Raw genomic sequence first — 15823 nt, forward strand, 5'->3', positions numbered from 1 at the left:
CCGAGCACGCAGCAGAGATGACAGCCCGGAGAGAAATGCTTGCTTCTGTGATCCAGCAGGGTTCTTAGTGTGATTTTTTTTCTTCTTGTTGCAATGGTGTTCTTTTTTGCTCACTCGCTGGGTAGCTTCAGAATGCAGTTTTTTGGGGTTCACTTCCCAGTGCTCTGAGGAGAGCCGCTCGCTGGGTAGCTTCCGAATGCAGTTTTTGGGGGCTTGCTTCCCAGGGCTCTGAGGAGAGTTTCAGGAGTCAGAAAAGACAGAGAAGGACAGACAGGGCTCCCTTCAGGTCCTCAGTTTCCTCAGAAGAAGCACAGCCAGGCAGGGACTCCGCAAGTGAGTCAATCAGCACTTCACCTGGCAGTCCCCACGGTCAGCCATTTTTTACTCACTCACCTGCTCGCTGGGTAGCTTCCGAATGCAGTTTTTGGGGGCTTGCTTCCCAGGGCTCTGAGGAGAGTTTCAGGAGTCAGAAAAGACAGAAAAGGACAGACAGGGCTCTCTTCAGGTCCTCAGTTTCCTCAGAAGAAGCACAGCCAGGCAGGGACTCCGCAAGTGAGTCAATCAGCACTTCACATGGCAGTCCCCGAGGTCAGCCACCTCTTACTCACTCTGTTGGCATGCATCTTAAATTAAATATTCAAGGAACAGTAGCATTAAAGTATTTATGAGTTTGTGAATATTTTACCTATAAACTATCTAGATTATATTTAATTCATTTTATATATTAGTACATTGCATATTCTCTAATAATAAAATAACTCCCTGGAAGAATATATTTTTATCTCTATGAAGAGTTCAATATGTTGTTTATTGTATAGTTATGGTAACTCAGATTACCATCATTTCCATCACATCACTAATTCTTAATAAAGTCAAAATAGTTCTAATGGAGTGTAAAATATTCTACCCAATAAATTTGAGCCTGTAGAAGAAGAGACACTGTTGTTTCTAGAAAATTTTGTAATAATTGATAACAATGGTATCTTTGGTAAGAATATATCAATTATCATCAAAAGTAAATTTATTTAAACATTCATTTATAAATAGAAATATAGATATGTTACTTGTCTTAATATTCCTTTTACAACCCTAAGATTGATTTTTCTAATTTTATCTCCAAACTCTTGTTATTCATTTTATTCAATTTCCTTGCTACAAATTTGAATACTTTTTAATGAGGTAGCTCAAAGTTTATATAGATAATTGTCAAAAACTTATTTTCATCTTTCATTTTTAGACACCATATATAGCTTTGCTGAGAACAGAATTTTATTTAACATGCTATATAAATTAAAGGAGAATATTGCCTGGTGAGTTTAATTTCCTATGCCCAATAAAGCCTTTTTTTCTACCATTTTTCTAATATCAGGTGTGAATGTTTATTTTTCAATGGTACAGTGTAAGTAACTAAAGCAATAAAATACCCAAGATTATTTCTTAAGAATGAAAACAATAGGGGCTGGAGAGATAGCATGGAGGTAGGGCTTTTGCCTTGCATGCGGAATGACGGTGGTTCGAATCCTGGCATCCCATACAGTTACCCTGAGCCTGCCAGGAGCGATTTCTGAGCATAGAACCAAAAGTAATCCCTGAGTGCTACCGGGTATGACCCCCACCCCCCAAAAAAGAACAAACAAAAAATGAATGAAAAACTTAGTATCAAATATGACCATAAACAGAGGCTTTCATTTCTGTGAATAGGAGTGGAACATAATCTTAGCCAACAAAATATAGTGTAAGGATGCCTGCTACACCCATCACCCACAGTAGTTACTTAGCCAATGACCTATTTCACCATTTACCTAGAGTTCTCTGTAGAGACTCCAACATGACCAAAACTCCAAATATGAATTTGGGCTAACATCACAAGAATTTTTTTGAGTGTGGGAATCCCCTCTTCCACCTTCATATACTGCCAAATGCTGGAAGCTGAAAACACACAAAAGTCACAAAATCAGAAATAGTGTTTGAAATTTATGAATCAAAGGGCTATATCTGTGGCTATGTGACAACTCCAATTTTGTTTAATACTGCCATCAGTATAGGAGCTCGCCAATTGACCCCAATAGTACCTGATGCCAGTGAAGTTTCAGAAACCAAGGAAGTAATTGAATCTGTGCATTAAGGTCATTAAGTCAGCAGGTTTAGTTAGTTCCTATGACTAGTTGATTATTCTGTTACTTCTTTTCACTCTTCTTTTTTCTCTTTCTTTTCCTTTTTTCTATGTTTTCCATTTTTTCAAATAATTTTGCTCTGTCTTTCTTGAAATAAATCTATTGTTATCATCTATGACAACTATGTAATACATGGCTTTTAAATATAATAGTTTATAATAAAAGAAAATTTAGTGTAAGAAAAAAATTTGTGAGAGAACATTTATGTCAAATTATCTTTAGAAGTAAGATGCATCAGATCCTATAAAGAAGGAAATATTAAGTTTTTACAGGTAGAATGGATAGCATAAATAATAGATAACAGTGATATGAAATAAATATAGATTAGTTAATAAAGATATTGCTTGGTATTTTAGCAGATGAGGATAGAAAGGGGAAGTTGAATAAAACTATATAATCCATAGATGATTATTATGTATAGGTAGTATCAATCTAGGAAAGAAGGGATAGAAAAATTGGCAATATAGAAAACTATGCACTAGAACATCGGAGTCAAACTTTTTTTGTAATTGACCTTTTAAGTAACGGTCTATATATGTACCTTAATGGTGGAAATAATGCCATTTGGTTGGCTATTTTAGGCCAAAATTGGAACAAGAATATACTCCTTTTCCTTCAGCAATAAATGACTATACTTGAAGTATCTGAACTATCTGAACTATTATAACATTTTTCATGTTCTGTGTTTGACTGACAGAATTAAAGCTGCATTTCACATATTCAAATGGAAAATAACATCTAGCTTGAACATTTAATCTTCGCCATGACAGGCTTTCAGTGATCAGAGAGGACTAACAATTCACTGGAGACCTGGACCAAAGACTGACACTCAAAATTTCAACACAATGTCTCTTGCCTCTTATTAATTTTAAGTACAAATGACCAATGGATGGTCTAATAGACAGTACTTGAAAATTTATACAGGTCAGCAAGACAAAACTTTATTGAACGCAATGGTGTTGCATGGGCTGACCTAGATTTGATACCTTGTACCCTGTATTGTCCCCTAAGCTCCATCAGGAATTATCCCTGAGCACAGAGTCATGAGTATACCCTGAAAACTATATGGTGTGATTCAAAAGATAAACAATCAGTTAAATAAACAATTTTAAGTATAAAGTCTCCTTGGAACTACATATCAACTTGTGTTAAGCTGAAGATGCCTGTTGTAGGACATATGGTGGTGGGCAAGAGAATTATAACGTTTGTTTTTGTTTGGTCACATCCAGCTGTGCACAGGGGTTACTCATGCCTCTAAGCTCAGAAATCGCTCCTGGCAGGCTCGGGGGTCCATATTGGATGCTGGGATTCGAACCACCACCCTTCTGCATGCAAGGCAAACACCTTACCTCTATGCTATCTCTCCATCAAGAATTACAACTAATAAGTCATGCCTCACATAAAGTTCTCTGTTGCATTAAAATTTTTGATTCTCAACTCACTAACAAAACCTACTTTTCAATTAGCATCTCATTATAACTATAAATAAGTATTATTTGTGTGTGGTTATTTTTGCTATGTAAAATGGTATTTTTGTTATAATCAGAAAGGCAGCAGGGTACACTTAAAGAATATGGGGTTTATGACCAGTTGAATATTCAATGACTTATATGTATACTGACTTCAATGACAAGAGTGTTAGAGTGATAAATGAGAGTGATATATAAATAATAATCTTTTAAAACTTCTAAATCAATTATTCACGAAAATTTATATATAATGAACATATTTCCCAAAGAGATATCTATTAAAAGGTAAAAGTATACCAAAAATTGCTCAATAAAAGTGTGTAGGAATAAAAGACTTAGAGTAATTATGTAATTCCTGTCCTCACTTGATGATTCCTTCCTAAACATACCTCTAAAATTTTCCTGCAAGTTCTTTGTGATCATCTACATATTACAAATGATAGAAGTTAATGTTACTATGTTGACATGAAAAGCCGGAGTGATAGTGCAGTGGTAGTGACACATGATGAATCTAGGTTTGATCCCCAGCATCCCATATGGTTCCCCCAAGCCAGGGGCTATTTCTGAGTGCATAGCCAGGAGTAACCCCTGAGCATCATTGAGCCTGACCCCAAAACCAAAAAAATATTTTGATATGATTTATTAAAATTTTTCTGAGTATTTTATGTCCAGGTTTCTAATCTTTTTTTTTGTTTCTGTTTTTTTTGGGGTCATACCAGCAGCGCTCAGGGGTTTCTCCTGGCTCTATACTCGAAAATCGCTCCTGGCAGGCTCGGGGGACCATACAGGATGCCAGGATTCGAACCACAGTCCTTCTGCATGCAAGGCAATTGCCTTACCTCCATGCTATTTCTCTGCCCACCTCCACTTTTCTTATTTTAATGCATCCTATCCAGATACCTGGAATCTTTCCACTACATATTTATATCAGCCTCAGTCTAGCTACTTCCGCTGCCAATGGTCCAGGCAGGCCTGAGAATAGAATTAGGTATTTCATTAATTTTCATGTTGAAAATAAAATTTCACCTATGCAATAACCCAGAACACAATCAGAAATAAATAACAGCTGGTTTGGGTGAATTTTTCTTTGCAATCTAGGCTTAATTTTAAGGATCATCATTTTTTCCATGTGCTTTCTTCTGGTTTTGTTTTCATGTTTTGCATGTGTTCCCAATTAACTAGTCAACAATTATTATTCACACTTTAAATTTTACTTAAGTTAAAAAATATATAAACTAAAAAGAAGCTGCTAAAAGAACAGGAACAAGTTACCTAGCTTTCTGTAATGGTGAAACCCTTAGTGTAATATAAAAACAAGAAAAATTAACACAGGAACAGTGCTTTTAGTTGAAGCAAATATCTCCAAGAGTGCTCCAAACATTATTCAAACATATAACAATTATTGTCATATCACTTATAACCAGTGTACTTTTGAAATATTTATATTTGCTTAACAATCACAATGTCCCTAAAATCTGTACTTTTTTTTGCTTGTTTTTGGAGACATAGCTGAATGTGGTAAGGGCTTACTCCTGACTCACTGCTTGCCTTGCAGCCTTGGGGAAGCTTTAAAGTGCGAGGATTGAACCTGGGTCAGCTGCGTGCAAGGCAAGCAGTGCACTTCACTGTACCATGGCTCAAACCCCAGAAATGTGTTTTGATCTTTAATTTAGAGTAGAGGAAACCGAGATGCTGAGCTAAGGTGCTAAGAGTTAATGGTAGAAAGGGGTTAGCAAAACAGTGTTTCTATAGAATACATGTTATCAACTGCTATTTTGGACAAACTCAAGCTTATGTTGAAAAATTGTATCCAAAATCTTGCCTCAGATTCTTCTCATAGCCATCACTGTTTATCAGATTCAATCATTAACCACACCTTTTTTGGTTTGTTTGTTTTGGAGCCAGCCTTCGAGATGTTCAGACTTTACTTCTGGATTTGCACTCAGGATCATTTCCTAATGGGGCTTAGGGATTCATATGTGATGCAGAGATTGAATCTGAGTCAACCATATGCAAGAAAGTGCCCTACATACTGTGCTATTGCTTTGGGCCACTTTTATTCCTTTTCAATAAAGGATGCTTTGTTTCTTTATCACCTCTTCCCAAAATTTTTATCTTTCCACATCCTAATGATAAAATAGGTTATTGTTCTGACCTCTGTAATGTATCTGTGCATGAAGCCTTTAAGGGACATAGATAGCTCAGGAAATCCCTCAGAAATCCCTTGCTCTGGGCTGCACCCCTACAAATTGCTTGATTTTCTTCAGTTTTAACATTATTCTTTTTATTTATTTATTTATTTATTTATTTTTTATTTTTTTGGTTTCCGGGCCATACCCATTTGATGCTCAGGGGTTCCTCCTGGCTAAGAGCTCAGAAAATGTCCCTGGCTTGGGGGGACTATAGGGGGCGTCGAGGGATCGAACCACAGTCCTTCCTTGGCTAGCGCTTGCAAGGCAGACACCTTACCTCTAGCGCCCCCTCGCTGGCCCCTAGTTTTAACTTTATTCTTTAAATTAGAGAGATATCTAAGGATCAGATTATATCCTGATATCCTCCCCAGATATTGGCATAATGTTATAATAAATAGGAAACTGTTCTTGTAATATTTATATATTGCCAAGTAAGACCAGTATTTTGTCATTAGGAGAGGATAAAACACACATTTTTAAAATCATTCCACAGATACCCTTACACTTAAAAGAATAATAATAAATGAACACAATGATCCTTCTCATCATTGGCTTCCCAAGTGCTTGTTCTAGATCCTTCAGTAAAGTATCGTGGCATAAATAGCCTGGCCAAATTATCCTGGAGAACTTGTAATACCTAATTTCTGCCCTTCCTTGTCTCTCTCTGGTTGCCATCTAGGACAGAGCAGAAGTAGTGAATCATTAAAGCATTCTCTGTGTAATGACTCTTGCAAAAAAATACATATAAAAAATAAAATAAAAAGAATCTTAGAGCCCTAATAGGAAAAAAACCTAAAAAAAAAGAAAAGAAAAAAGTCTAAATCCAAGTCTGGAGAGTGAAGCTGAAGTTTGTTTCTTCCTCAGAGTTTACCTCACATGTAGCTGACCAGAGTTCAATCTCTGGCACTCCATAGGATCCCTAAAACCCCACCGAGACTGATCTCTGACTACAAGCTCAGGAGTAAGGCTTGAGAACTTACAGTTGTCTCGCCAAAGCAGAAACACAATAAAATAAATGAGACTAGATTTTCTTTCTCCGTGGTGAGTTTCACTGCCTGATATAGTTAAACCTTTTCCAAAGCTGCTCTCTGCAATTCATAAATAGCTTCTCCATGTAACTGCTAGAAACAGTTGCTCCAGAGAACAGCATATGTTTTAACTCCTCTTCATAGGAGTTAAATTCGAGAGCACTCTACCTAGTTTTGTATATGTGAGAGATTATAATCAAAGCACCAGTCATAATAAGGTCAAGAGCACTCTTGACCATTGATTGCAGTTCTAGAGACAATGATCTTGAAATCTTGAGCTCAGAAAAGGTCATTCATATTTGTCAAGTTGTTGGTATCATTTGTAGGTTGGTAGTTTTCTGTGTTATACAACCCTACATAGTAATATTATGATGCTAGGGTGCTTATTATTCCTTGTACATAATGAGAGAGATATTCAACTAACAGAAAGTGAATTTCTAATTTGTTTTGTTTTGTTTTGGGGTCATATCCAGTAGGGTTCTGGGCTTGCTCCTGGCTCGAGCTCAGGGATCATTGCAGGTCGTCATTGGGGGACCATAAATAGTACCAGGGATTGGATCCAGCCTGGCCACATGCATGACAAGCACCCTTCCCATTCCAGCCTTAACACAAAGCAAAATTTAATGGAACAGAAGTTTCTTATTGCTAGTTCTCAAACTTAGACCCATTTTTGAAGCATTATCTACTATAAATCTGTATTTGACATCCATGCTTCTCCTGGTAAAATATTTATATCTTAAAGTGCTAGATTAATCAACTAAGTACTAATTGATTAATCAGTTAAATATATACAGTTATAGCATGAGCTATCTTAAAGTACGTTTTCTTCCAAAATGTTGTTAATTATATTGGTTGAGCTTTCTGAACTTAATTTACTTGTAAAATCCTCTACTTCTTGTCTCATCACATTTGTCAGTACATAGCTCTTTTTATGAAATTAAGTAAAACTCTATTGTTCTCTATCCTCTGCTTTCTCTTTTTCTTCTCTTTCTCATTGCCTCATTTCTGAGAGTTAGATTCCACAGCACTGCTGGATCAACACCTAAGCTCTTAAAGGAAAAGTGTTCCTCTTTTTTGTTTAACAGGACATTCACATCTGCCTGCTATTATATAACAGCATTCTACGTGGGTAGAGAAGTCAACATTAAAGGCAATTTTCAATGTTATACTGTAAACAGATCCCAACAATCCCCTTTTCTCCAGCAGCATGAATACACTATCTGTCACACCAAATAGAAGATTAGAAGTAGATAATCAATTGGCAGTTCGCTGAGTCTCTCACACATACAAGACTTTGTCTTTTATTTTATCAACATATTTCATGTACCAGCATATATAATATTTTAGTTTTCACAAATTTGCTGACAGAACTGAAATCACCAGTGACCCTCTCCTTCCCTTTCTTTTCTGCTTACGGATTTATTCTGATTTCATTTCTGCTCTGTCCTGTGTGTCTCTCACTTATCTCCAGAAGACCAGTTCAAAATAAATTTTCACGGCAAAGGAAAAGGTGCAAGAGCAAGAAAACTCATTTTTGCAAGTATTTTCTAAAGGTCTACTTATGTCACATATGTTGATATCCCACATGCCAAAAATATAACACTCCAACTAATCCCAGAGACTGAGCAAAATATCCAGATTTTTTTGGCTAGAGGTTAGAAACATTGGCCAGAGCAATAGAGTAGTGGGAGGGCACTTGCCTTGCCAGCAGCCTACCTGGTTTCAATTCTCAGCATCCCATATGGTCACTGAGCCCAACAGGAATGTTTCCTGAGTGCATGATCAGCAGTCAACCCTAAGCAACATCAGGTGTGGCACCAAAACAACCCTTCCAAAAAAATAGGGGTTCGAAGAATTAAAATTAGGAATTAGTGCTCGCTTTGGCAGCACATATACTAAAATTGGAACGATACAGAGACGATTAGCATGGCCCCTGCGCAAGGATGACACGCAAATTAGTGAAGCGTTCCATAAAAATATTAGAAATTAAATTAACCTACCACATTTTTTTTCATTACACTTTACTGTCATTTTGGTATTATCTCTTTGGGGAAAGAATGCAGTGGTTAGTGTTCATTCCAGTTGTAATATATATGCGGCCCTGGGAATCTGAAGAAACCCTCCTTTCATATACTAATACCCTCACAATCTATAGAAATGGAGAACAAATACCATTACATTGATAAAACCTTCAAAATGACATCGATTGATTTTGCCCTTTTTTAATCCATATCTCATTTCTGTAACAATAATGAGTAAAAAACAATAAATAATAGTAGATAAATAAACAACAATAAACAAAACTTAGGGTTCACTTTGAAGAAGTTATACTGAACAGGGTATTCTCTGTGATAGAACTCATCCAATTGAAGGGTGGAAGCATGAAATGGTTTGTCAGCATATTACATCCGCTGGAATAGTGATTTATTTGGAAACAAGCACATAAATAAAACCAGCCCAAGTCAGATATTATGCATAGCTTTATGTAGAAATAAATGATAGGCAGGTTGTTGGTGCATTTCATTGGAAGCATCAAGCACTGAAGATTCAAAATTCATAAAATTGTGATGATCATCACTTTAAAACAGAAGAGCAGTCAATGAGTAAAGAAAACACCAAAAACAGAAAATTCAAATGATTGACAAAACACATGATTTGAACACATAGATTTTAACCAATGTGATTATATTTTTTACATATTTGTAGTACTATTCCAAATGTTACAGACCCTTTAGTACCTTGAACATTTGATTTTCATTGGTGTCTATAACATATAATCTGTTGCTAAATGAAATAGGATCTCTCATAGTATAAGGAGTTTTTACCAGATGTGTACATTTTAATAATATCCTTATTTAAACACCTTGATTACAAACATGATTGTGGTTAAGTTTCAGTCATGAAAAAACACCCCCCTTCACCAGAACAACATTCCCACCACCAATGTCCCAAATCTACCTCCATCCCATCCACCCCCACTTGTACTCTAGACAGACTTTCCAGTTCTCTCATTCATTCACATGGTTATAATAGTTTGCAGTGCAGTTATTTCTCTAACTGCACTAACCACTCTGAGGTGAGCTTCATGAAGTGAGCTGTAAATTACAGCCCTCCTCTCTTTGTCTCTGAGGATTCTTGCAAAGATGTATTTTATTTTTCTTAAAACCCATAGATAAGTGAGACTATTCTGCTTCTATCTCTCTCTCCCTCTGACTTATTTCACTCAGCATAATAAATTCCATGTACATCCATGTTTAGGAAAATTTCATAACTTCATCTCTCCTGACAGCTGCATAATATTCCATTTTGTATATGTATCACATTTTCTTTAGCCATTCATCTGTTGAAGGGCATCTTGGTAGTTTCCAGATTCTGGCTATTGTGACTAGTGTTACAATAAATATAGATGTGAGGAAGGAAGTTTTGTATTGTATTCTTTTGTTCCTAGGGTATAGCCCTAGGAATGGTATAGCTGGATTGAATGGGAGCTCAATTTCCAGTTTTTGGAGAAATCTTCATATCGCTTTCCATAAAGGTTGTACTAGACGGCATTCCCACCAGCAATGGATAACAGTTCCTTTCTCTCCACATCCCCGCCAGCACTGATTGTTCTCATTCTTTGTAATGTGTGCTAATCTCTGTGGTGTGAGATGGTATCTCACAGTTGTTTTGATTTTCATCTCCCTGATGATTAGTGATGAGGAGCATGTTTTCATGTGCCTTTTGTCCATTTGTATTTATTTTTTTATCAAAGTGTCTGTCCATTTCTTCTCCCCTTTTTTGATGGGATTAGATATTTTTCTTGAAAAGTTCTGTCAGTGCCCTGTATATTTGGATATTAGCCCCTTATCTGATGGGTATTGGATGAATAGTTTCTCCCACAAGGTGGGTGACTCTTGTATCCTGGGCACTATTTCTTTTGAGTTGCAAAGCTTCTCAGCTTAATGTATTCCCACCTGTTTACCTCTGCTTCCACTTGTTTGGAAAGTGCAGTTTCCTTCTTGAAGATGCCTTTAGTCTCAGAGTCATGAGTGTTTTACCTTCGTGTTGTTCTATAAACCTTATGGTATCAGGTCTGATATCAAAGTCTTTAATCCTGGGGCCGGCGACGTGGCGCTAGAGGTAAGGTGTCTGCCTTGCAAGTGCTAGCCACGGAAGGACCAAGGTTCGATCCCCCAGCATCCCATATGGTCCCCCCAAGCCAGGGGCAATTTCTGAGCACTTAGCCAGAAGCAACCCCTGAGCATCAAACAGGTGTGGCCCAAAAAACCAAAAAGCCAAAAAATAAATAAAGTCTTTAATCCTTTTGAATTTTACCTTTGTACATGATATTAACTGGGTGTCTATGTTCGCTTTTTTGCAAGTGGCTAACCAGTTCTGCAAACACCACTTGTTGAAGAGGCTTTCCCTGCTCCGCTTAAGATTTCTTTCTCCTTTGTCAAAATTTATATGATTGTATGTCTGGGGAACATTCTCTGAGTACAGATGTGTATTTTAAATTTATAGTAAAATTAATCTCCTAGGGTATTGGACTTAATCAGCAGTATTGAGCTTTGTAAGTGAAGCAACAAATATGAATGATATTAGCTAGTTTTTTAGAAAAGGATACATTTTCCATTTAAATATTAATGAATACACTAAGTATTAATAAAATGAAAATTTCCATATGTACTAATGTAGTAATAAGTGATCAATATATTTAAAAAGCAAATTTTAGGGGCTGGAGAGATAATCCAATGGGTAGAAAAATTGCCTTTTATGGCTTTACTCCCCAACATTCCATAGCATCCCCAAAGCACTGTTGTTAGGATTAATTCCTGTGTTCAGAGCTAGGAGTAACTTTTAGCCTCCCAAGGTGTGGCTTTAAAGACAAAAAAAAACCTCAAAAGAAAAATAAAAACAAATTTTAGAAAATGTGTTGTTAGATCTCATTTTTGTTCAAAATAATGGAAAAAGAAAAATGAAAGTTATTTGTATAAAAATCATGTAAAAGGTGAGCTAGGGAGATAGTAGAGTAGGCAGAACATTTGAGTTGTAAGCAGCTAACCCAGACTAGATTCTCTAAGCACTGTCAGTATAGATCCCTGAATACAATACTGGGACTGAACCCTGAATACCAAAGGTATGATCCAAAAACAAAGCAAAATAATATATATAGAATTATGTAGTCATATTTACTGTTGGTAATAGTAACCAGCAACTATAATATTGATATTTTACTAAAATGATGTAATATGCAAGGATATTTTTATTTTTATCTATGTTCTTGCAATCATTTGTTATTTTGATCATTTGCATTAGCAAACATTAAAGAAAATATTACATTAGAGCAAATGCATCATATGTCTTTTGTTGTTGCTGTTTGTTTATGGGTCGCACCGGGAGGCACTCAGGGGTTCCTCCCGGTTCTGCACTCAGAAGTCGCTCTGGAAGGCTCTGAGGACCATAGGGGATGTTGGGATTTGAACCGCGGGGTCTGTTTTGGTCAATCGCATACAAGACAGGTGCCTTACCCTTTAGACCATTTCCACTTTGTAATGCATCATATGCTTCTAAAATCTTTATAACAATGCGTGTTGCAGTAGGCTTTATAGTTTATCTGACCCTGTAAATTGAGAATAAAATGCCAGAGTTTAAAAAAGCAATTACAAGCTCCTGTCAAATGCATTCAAAGTCAAATCTGTTAAGATAGCAGATTCAGGGGTGTGGTTGCAAAGAAATTGGGCACAATGTTGGATGGAAGTTGACACTGGTGGTGGGATTGGTGTTACCAGACTGTAGATCATGGTTCTTTAAGTAATCATAATAACCATATTATTAAAGTACAATTACTAGTCATATGGAAGATCAATTGTTAGTCTTTTTTTTTGAGTAATGTCTATGTTATATTCCTGAGTTAGTGCTAGATAGCACTCCCACTAACTGACAGTAGGGATAGCTTTGTTCCAATATCTGCTTTAGGCCTCACTATGCTTATTCTGTGATAAGTGCCAGTTTCACTGTCATGTGTTGGAATCAATTTACTATTTTGATTTCCATTTCTCAGGCGATAAATGATGAAGGGAATTTGTTCATATACTTGTATGACTTGAGAGAGTTTCTGTTTATCTCTGTTCAATTTTCATGAGATTCTTGTTGCTGTTATTAAACTTTACAAATGTTTTATATACTTTGAATATTAACTCTTTATCATATTGCATTTTTGTGTCTGCCTCAGAACCCCCCCCAAAAAAAACCCACTATTTCTAAGGGACCTTTCTGCTTCTGTGTTCAATGCAGTACTGTACAAATTAGACAAGGATTATAAACAAAAGTAGTGTCAAAGAACAGATGACAGGGTTAAAATTTTTGATACTATACAAAAAAGAAAATGTCTCAGCCTTAAGAAAGCTGAATTGGGGCTGAAGAGATATAGCACAGCCATTAGAATGCTTGCCTTGCATGCAACCATAATGGGTTTGGTTTCAGACACCCCAAATTGTTCCCTGCGCTCCATAAGGTGTAATCCCCGTAAAAAAAGCCAAGAGAAAGCCAGAACCAATGCTGGGCATTGACCACAACCACCATCACCACTTCAAAATGATTAAACCATGCATTTTTTCTTCTCTGTATACTGAATTTATCATGCTGAGAGGTGCTTGTCATGAAAGAAGGAAAAATACAGAATAATCACTCTCAGATATAGGCTATAATAAAACATAGTAAGGAAATAACAAACTGTCAGAAAGAGTAGAACCTGAAAGTTGGACTACATAATTGACCTTAACAAATGTGAGTGGATGGGAATAGATAGAAAAAGACCCTGGAATACTGGGGAGCGGTAGTAGACACTTTATAGTTTTTTTGATGTTTCAACTCTGTATTTTTGGAACTCATTGTATAATTAAGAATTATAAATTATTGTATGATTAACGATTATAAAAGAGAGTGTTTCAATAAAGATTTAAAAAAGTCAATCTTTCATTTCATAGTGTCTATATTCAATCTTCATCACCTTGCTAGTTTAACTATATGGACTCAGGCTGAAAGATGATGAATTTAAGGCACACTGTATAATAAGTAAAATCAAGCAATATAAATTCATTGATTAATAGGTAGTAATGGAATAAGACAAATATTTATTTTTTGTTAAAATAGTGAGTAATTTTTATGAAAGCACAGCGTTTTAATTTAACAACTTGTGTAATTTTTTATTCAGACTATTGTCAGGGAAAATATACTATGTTTATTGTCATCAACTGATACTATAATATTACTTGTGCATCAAGGAATAAATAAATTAGATTTGAATTTTCTAAAATAATTCTATGTATCAATACTCAATCACTTTTTAAATTTTAGGCGTCTACATTTTGACCATATATTATAACAATGATCAAACATTAATCCATTAAGAGAGCTAGTGGCATGTAAACAAACATCTTTGGGGATCGTTCTAGTTTTTAACATTCAGATAAATTTGCTCAGAAACCATTGTGACTAAAAACCAACTAAGTAGAATGTTACATTTTTCAGTTCATAGAAATGAATTCCAACTTCCATTTGATTAAAACAAGTGTGCATGCATCTTGAAAAGCTTCTCACCATGGAATCTAGTACCAATTCCTTTCAGTCTGATAAAAGTCACCCAATTTGCTGTGGCATATATAAAATATTCAGTTTCCCTGATTGATCCAGCATTGCATTCTGAGTGATACCTAAATTTGTAAAAGAATGTGGGAAGAGATGAAATTCTTTTCCTGGGGTCTGAGTGGAGGTAATAATTAAAGGTTACTCTTCATGCTAAGTACTCTGCATGCAGCAGTAACATTTTGTTCCCAGACTCAGATTCAAATAATAATAAGCCAGAGAAAGTGTTCTTAAGTAGGCTATAGTAACTAAAACTGAGATTCATTACAGACATACTCTCATAGTTTCACTATTGCTTCCAACCTGTTTGAAAAAAAAAAAGAAAACAAAAATAAGACAAAAAAAAAACAGAGGCCAGAGAGATAGCAAGTTGTAGGGCCTTTACCTTGCATGTGGCTGACCCGGGACAGACCTGGGTTCAATTCCCAGCACCCCACTTGGTTCCCAAGCCTGCCAGGAGTGATTTCTGAGTGCAGAGCTAGAAGTAATCCTTGAGTGCCTCTGGGTCTGGCCCTAAAACAAAACAAAACAACAAAAGAAACACAAACCTATTTGAAAGCCTAAAAGATGCTTGATTGCTGACAAAAGAACAAACTCGCATGAGCTGTCCAAGCATTGGGACCATCAGAGTGAGGTAATGGGCTGACCCTTTATTTTATGCAATATCCCTCTTGCATCCTGGCTCCTAGCACACTAGCCACTGTTTTAGTCGAGAAATTCAGTAGAGTCAGACCACACAGACAATTTAAGCAGGTCCACGAATAACAGGAGCTGCGAAATTCAAGTATAAAGTCATAACGATGACCTATTCTCCTCTTTCCTGGCTGCACATTTGTTCTCTGCCTGTCTGAAGTGGTTAGCTTGTTTTACCCAAGGGGATATTTTGACCTTGGAATTTCTGTTATTTAGAAAATTTCCCACATCAAAAATGTGGTGATACCACTGTAAATCTGTTTAGTGTTGAAATACATAAGAGAATTCTATTCTAGGCATTGACACACAGGACACACAGTGGCAATGTCTTCAATCTGTTTTAGACAACATAGAGTTGAAGGTGCTGTCTTGAAGTATTTAGACTCAGTTTTGTTGCTAATCCAATAGAGTTCTGTGTCACTCTAGAATTGCACTGATTGGACTTGGCAGCTGGGATAATTTCATAGCATATCAGAGTATGTATTCTATTTCATGGAGGGGGAGAAATAACATTTTAAAGAAGTTTAAAGGATTTATAATAAAGTGAATTGAAGCAATGCTATTGTTTTTAGTAATTATCTCATGTTTAGCACCACTCTTCCTAGAAAGTCGGTAATATGTCCCCCTGAAATTCTAAA

The 15823-nt window shown here is 36.1% G+C and overlaps 1 non-coding gene across 1 annotated transcript; it reads left to right on the top strand.

Moving 5' to 3' along the window:
* Positions 1 to 8734: 8734 nt before the first annotated feature.
* LOC126000202 (U6 spliceosomal RNA) lies at positions 8735 to 8841 on the top strand. Its single transcript, XR_007492561.1, has one exon. It is a non-coding gene; the product is annotated as a U6 spliceosomal RNA (small nuclear RNA).
* The last annotated feature ends 6982 nt before the right edge of the window (positions 8842 to 15823 follow it).

Source organism: Suncus etruscus, chromosome X (assembly GCF_024139225.1).
Source record: "Suncus etruscus isolate mSunEtr1 chromosome X, mSunEtr1.pri.cur, whole genome shotgun sequence".
In the NCBI taxonomy this organism is placed as follows: Eukaryota; Metazoa; Chordata; class Mammalia; order Eulipotyphla; family Soricidae; genus Suncus; species Suncus etruscus.